We start from the raw sequence: 6851 nt of genomic DNA, 5'->3' as shown, positions 1-6851 counted from the left end.
CCTGGGATTCAGGTCTGCCAACTACATTTTGGAAGCCCAGAAAGTCCAGAGCCAGATGCTCCTTAGCTTCTGAAGTCCGAATGAATGTCTTGTGCAGCACAGGCAAAGGCTGAGTGCCTTCAAGAAAGTGAGGAGGCAGGGAAGTGATGAGCCCTGGGTCCAAGTGGGTCTGACCCACCAGGTAGGATTCCTTCCACTGCAGCCTAAGTGTGCATCTCCAGCTTCACCTGCCCCATAGCCAGGGGATTAGCTCAGCTCATATTAAGACCACCACCTAAGACAGGCCTGGCTAATCCTACCATGAAGGACCAGCACCTCCATCACCGTGGCTCACTCAAGTCAACTGAGCTCACAATCCCTGTACCACAGCACAGCAGCTACCTGCATGCCCAGAACTTTCCAACGCAGCTCTATGTTCCTACACAGACAGGGATTGTGTTGCCCTAAAAGCAGGGCATAAAGCTTCACGGTTTTCACCAAATAATGACTTTCGTGCCATGAAATCCAACTGGTTCCCAGTCAGCATCAAGGAATGGCATGAAGCAGCCTTAGAGGGTCGATTCACACAAAGAAAAGATGACGTAAGGATGGCTTCAAGTGATGTGATAATGAGAACACACTTGGACACCCTCACTTTGGTGCAGGCTGTGCTTTGTGTCAGGCCTCACAGGAGCGATGCGGGCAGGAGGAGCCCAGGCAGGTCAGTGTGCTGCTGGGGGGCTTGTGGGAGGAGGCACCAGAACACATTCCAGGAGGCCGAGCACCCGGGATCATGTTCACGGTTTAGGAAACAGTTTCACTACAGCCCCCACAAACCAACCTTGGCAGAACACAGTTTGCACATAACAGCCATGTTTTTGCTGTGAGTAATGCTGTACCCTCAGTTAACACTGCGTTGTTGGTGGAACAAACACCTCGTTATCGAGTGCATGAGGCACAGTGGGGCAGAATCAAACCGTGTTAGAATTATGATATTGATGAAAATGCACGAAGTTCAGTGACACGATCCTTCGTCCATGTATTCCATCATTTCATGCATCTTTCCAACATAACTGTCAATTGTACACTTCCCCACCCTCCCCAGTGAGCCAGAAGCAAAGCTGACATTTGTCAGGCTGAAATAAAGTACACATGGCAGTTTGGTGGGAAGCACCTTCATCAGAGCAATCTGCATGAACCCTGAGGCTGCCCTCAGCTCAGATAACTGGGGGAGGGGGGAGGCTCTACACTTAGAGACAGTATGTGTTGCTTCACACTATTTCACTTCCTACTTTGCCAAACCTCAGAGCTAACCCCACTGGGTTCCATAGCTGAGGCTGGAGATCCACTGTGAGCAGAGCAGGCATCTATTGCCACAGGGAAAGGAAGAGCACACCTGGGCAGCCAACATGGGAAACATTGCTTACACCCATCCAAACAGGCAGCTCGGACAGAAATTAGAGAGCTGTGTTTAGTGATCTGTAGCTGAGTAAATTGCATTTGTTTGTTATTCATCTTACATCCTAATTCAACCAGCTACAGACTACAGCATGCGGGGAGGAAAAGTCAAGAGTCATCTTCGTGCCCCGGAAACGTGCCAGGACTGCAAACCTCCACTTGCTTCTACCCCTTGGGAAGGCAGCAGCTTTAGCAAGGAACCTGGGCTGACCACATTACAATCAGATGGGTGCACCACCTCCAGCACAGCCATGCTGTAGCCAGCTCAGATGCACGAGGTCTCAGGAAGAATTAACATTTGGTCGTGTAAGCCATGACTTGGTTGGTGGGGGGCAGAGAATTAACTTCTGAGTGATAAGGAGCTGAAGTTCAGTTGAAGAGTTGCCTGCTTTGCCAAGAAGTGTCCATTTCTGGGACAGGGATTATGTTTGTTTGCCTTCATAACAGCCTGAGCCTAGAGCTGGTGACAAGATTGCTTTGCCACAGCAAGGTACTAATGTTCAAGTTACGGCACATCTTGGACCACAGAAGACCTCAGGCTGTTCTCTGCACGCAGAGGGAGAAATAATGCACTAAGCAGAATGGTATCCAAATTCATACAGCTCATGGCTTCACACATTCTCACAGAATCAGCGCATCACACGCATTAAAGGGGGATGAATACATTCACCGTATCTTCGGCTGCGTTAATGCCATGCTTATTAGTACTGATGGTATTCATAGGCAAGCCTTGCCTCCCATCTTTTCCATAAGGCATTACACTGAGCTGTATTATGACTTAGTCTGCAGGCAGATGCTTCTAAAGGAGTAGAGCAAACCTGTCCCTTTGAGAACCCACTGAGGTGAGAGGGGCAATTGCAGAGGCAGGCACACAGCATTTCTGCTGTTTCAAGAGAAGCGAAGCAAGAAGCATTCAGTCCAGTGCTATTGAAACAAGAGAACACGTACAAAGACACGAACCCAGAACTTTCATATGAGACACTCAGACAAGCCCATGGAAGACCTCCCCAACTCCCCTTCCTCCTTGCCTGCCCCAAGAGGGGCAGCTGCAGGCGCGAGGCAGGAGTGTGGAAAGAAACTCTTAGCCCTCCAGACAGTATCGTCTCCGGAGCTGATGTTACGAGGCGGCCCATGTACCAGCCTCTTCCCGTCTGTCATCGTTGCTGCCTGACTGTGCCGGGCTCGCAGCCCCATGGCAGCAGGCAGGCTGGCACACTGCCCAGCCCCAGCACCGCGCAGGCAGGATGGCGCCGCCCGTGCTTAAACCAATAGTTACTGTTTTACATCATCGCGGGCCCGCAGATTATGTTCTAAATCCATGAAGTAACAGCGGATCAGCACGCAGCTCGCTAATGCCGCGCTAGGAAATAATGCGTGAGGGGGAAGGGATTAGCGCACAGCACATGGGGCTGTCGTTGGCATGAGCTATAGAACAGTGCTTATAGAACGGGGCAGCCAGCAGCGCTCCGACACGTCCATGTGGACAAAGCTGCACAGGCGTGACGCACTTGTGCTGTTCCTGCTCTGCCCTCTCAGAAACCCTTGAAGAAAAGTTTCTTTAGCAAGAACCACACGGATGCTGCCTATTGGTAGGCACATTCCAGCGGGGACGGTGCAGGTTCAAAACCCAGGAAACAAGCCTGCTTCCTGCGCATGACGGAACTCAACAGTGGCAAACAACACCCTCAGGTTGACGTGCACCACTGACCCTTCTGGCAGCTTCAGGTTCATGCCCACTGAGTGCTTATAGGCTTGTTTTGTGAGAGCGGTGCTGAAAACCACCTATGGCTCAAGCCTACAGCATGGCACCGAAGTGATTAAGAAAATAAAGAAATTCTAATAATTCTAATAAATTTGCTAGTTTTTAAATAGGAGACAGTTGCCAGAAGATAATTTGCATCGTTTTCCCAGCTACATGTGCTCGTTTGGTGATGAGCAGTGTTCTGGAGTTATATTGACAGGAATACAGCAAAGTCCCACTTGGTGGTCCCAGTGCCTCTGAGGAGCATTTCCCAAACAGGGTCTGAGAGCAGAAATCCACCCAGGACAGTGAGACCTGCTGACCCCATGGTCAAGTTCAATTCTAAGTACTCCAATTACATAAGCCACGGCAGATGTGGGCAACAACGCCTCAGCAGTTACTTCAGTGTATGACCAGCAGCAGCGAGACATGGCCACAAACACTGAGATCACTCCCCTGGCAGGAAACACCCACAGCAAAACAGCTTTTCATTCCAGTACTAAAACTACTGAAACTCACCTCAACCCAAGTGCTGCAGGGTGCCAGCCCGCCCTGCCTACCAGAAGCTTCCCAGCACCTTTGAGACTTCTCCCCCTTACCAACAACTGACTGCTTGAGTCACCTCCATGTCTCTGCTGCTTATTTACAACACAACAACAAAACATATTTCTGAATACACCTTTATCACAGCTAGCCCCACCATCCCATGCACTGCCATTATTGGTCTCCTGGCACTTTGCTAATGGCATCCTTGCATTATTTCTATGTTTCTAACCGCAGCTGGACACAACGTGCATCTAAACCAGTTATGTGCTAGAGATGCATGCCTACCCTACTATCACAACATTTTCCTCTAACATTTAGCAGGGAGATGTGTGCTACTTTACAGTATGATCCATTTCAACTGTGTCCCAGTGAGGCAGGTAATCCTACACTGCTCAGTTTTATAAGAATCCAGACAATCTGAATTAATAGCATTAGCATAGCACTTGCCATAAACATAGAACAGTTGCTTTATTGCACTTGTCAAATGCATTCCTCTCTTTGGTCACAGCTATGGTCAAACCAAGAATTTAATAAAAACTTTAACAAGTAATTCACAATAATAAGGAATTCAAAAAGTCACAAAAACAGGGAGCTATGGAAAGCATCAAATTCCTATGCTTTCCAACCACTTTTCACTCTTATTTCAGCATGTTTCTGACCAGCTCCATCCACTGCCCATTACCACTCCACTTTGCACTTTGGTTTGGAGGGGGACACTACTTAAAGGAAGCTTATAAAGAGGAGGGAGATAGAATAAGGGGGAGTGTCTTCAAACTAAAAAAGGGGAGAAATTAGCTGAGAAGTCGGACAGAAACTCTTTAATCAGAGGGCAGTGAGGCACTGGAACAGGCTGCCCAAAGAAGCTGCAGGTGCCCCATCCCTGGAGAGGCTCAAGGCCAGATTGGATGGGGCCCTGGGCAGCTTGAGCTGCTGGGGGGCAGCCCTCCCCATGGCAGGGGTTGGGACTGGGTAGGCTGTTAGGTCCCTTCCAGCCCAAGCCATTCGATGACCATTTTCATAGTACTCAAACTGATCTAAAAGCAATCTCATGTTTGATGTAGCAGGGGCAAACAGCTTGACAGATCCATTGTAAAACAAACACCTGACCATTTTGATGTGGCAAGCAGTGGCAGAAAGCACAACTCTATCTGCTTTCCCCACAGTGACCTCTGAACCCCAGCAGCACCAGCTGTGCTCGACTCCGGACATCCCATGGTGTGCCTCAGCCAGGCACAGAAGTGACACTGGGGAAGCAGCATGGCCAGGGGAACTGGCATCCCCCTCCAGCAGGTGCTCAGCACTATCCTGTTCTCAGCATGTGAGTTGACTGTTATCAGTTATCTGTAAGCACAATGCCGAGCCACAAGAGCCCCCGGTGGGTTGGATTTAGCATCACAGTTGCTCCCTGCACAGGCTTACTTTCTCCCAACCGTGTAAAAGGTAGGCTAAGAAAACAGGACGCTGAGATCAGAGTAGAAGATGCTATAGCATGTCTTGAACAGAAGAGAAAGTACCCTACAAAAGCTAGTTTGAAGTCAACATAAAAAAAGACGTTTCTATGAAGTCTGCATATGAGAATAATTCTCAGCAAGTCCCTGGCAGAGCACAAGGCTCACAGCACAGCCAAACCTCACGGGCTCACTATAGTGAGACTGCATAATGTTTAGCACCCAGCACTCATCAGTCACAGCTCCATCAGTAGCCCCACAGCCCAGGGGTTCACCAGGGGTCCCAAGCACCACCGGTTACTTGAGAGCACCAGGGCACCCCAGCTATGAGCACCGGGCCCCGATCCAAGAAAGCACTTAAGCATATGCTTAACTTTAAGCACATGAATGCTCCCACCCACATAAAAGGCCCGCTTAGTGAAAATTAAGCATCTGCAGAAATACTTTACTCTATCAGCTTCTCCACTGAACGTCTTACAGGATTACACCCTATCAAGTAACTCCCCCTGAACCAGAGCGGCACACAGGTGGGATCAGTGAGGGCTGTGTCAGGCACCTAACACCTGGGAGCACAGGAAAAAGGGCTGCAGAGGGGTGAGAGCAGCCCAGAACCCATCCCAAGGTATTGCACAGAACAGAAAACCAACACATCCACATTTGACTATTCCACATCAAAAGATGTGTCCTAGCATGAGCTGCTTTCCTTCCACAGGTGCTTGGGTAGGGACAGACATCACGAGCCTCTCCTTCCCCCCACTTAACAGCTCTTGAATTTGTGTGGCCCCTCGGCGGCAGCGTGCTGTTTGTTCCCGGCGCGGCCCTGCTTTAAAGCAGGACGTGTTTGTGTAAGGCGCTGATGGCGAGCACAGGCCCGGCGCAGTAGGGCACTGGGGATAGCTGTCAGGGAGGAATGCCCGGCCCTGATTGACGAGCACGCTCTAGTTACTCAGGTGGAGCCCAGGGCCCGGCAGCCAGCACCGCCGCACAGATCGGATGTGCTTTGAGTTCACAGATCAGCCTGATGTGCAGCTCATCCCCATGAGGCTGCGCCAGGGGAGCGTGCCCTCTATTTTTTAAAGTGAAAAGCAGCCTGAAGGAGAGAAGCCGCCCTCCTTAAATGTGAGGGACCAAGCTCGTAAGCAGCCCTCGTGAGCACTGTTCCACAGCTTGATGACAGCACATGTGCAGATGCAGAGCCAGCGATGGCCGTGCTCAGCTGTAAGCTCGACTCAGTCTTTAAGCCCAACTCACACGCTGCTTCCAGACGCGCTGCCCAACTATTTGGAAAGATTTCTCCACCTCCTCCCACGTTACTTATAACAAGTACATGAAAAAGCAACGCTCCTTCTCGAGGTGCAAGCTGCAGTCAAAGCACCCTCGCTCTGCTTCAGGCCCCAACAGGACGTGAGCTTGGAGCACCAGCCAGCCCCCTTCTCAGCCTTGGGCCCGACCCTTCAGCACAAGCATTCTTCATTGAGAACTGAAGAAGAGTTCCCCTTATTTCCATCATAGTGTGAACAGTTTCGCAGCTCGTTCACAGCTGAAGCTTGCACCCTTAATTAGGAGGAACTCAATACCACACCGATCTAGGAGCCCAGGCCAAATTAACGTGCCTGCTACAAAGCCACGGGAGAGTTCACTTTGTGAGGAGGGTCATAAAAGAAAAGGACAAGGAGAAC

Source organism: Cyrtonyx montezumae, unplaced genomic scaffold (genome assembly GCF_038088225.1).
Source record: "Cyrtonyx montezumae isolate F1298 unplaced genomic scaffold, pur_monq_1.0 scaffold_10, whole genome shotgun sequence".
In the NCBI taxonomy this organism is placed as follows: domain Eukaryota; kingdom Metazoa; phylum Chordata; class Aves; order Galliformes; family Odontophoridae; genus Cyrtonyx; species Cyrtonyx montezumae.
This window is presented reverse-complemented; position numbering follows the sequence as displayed.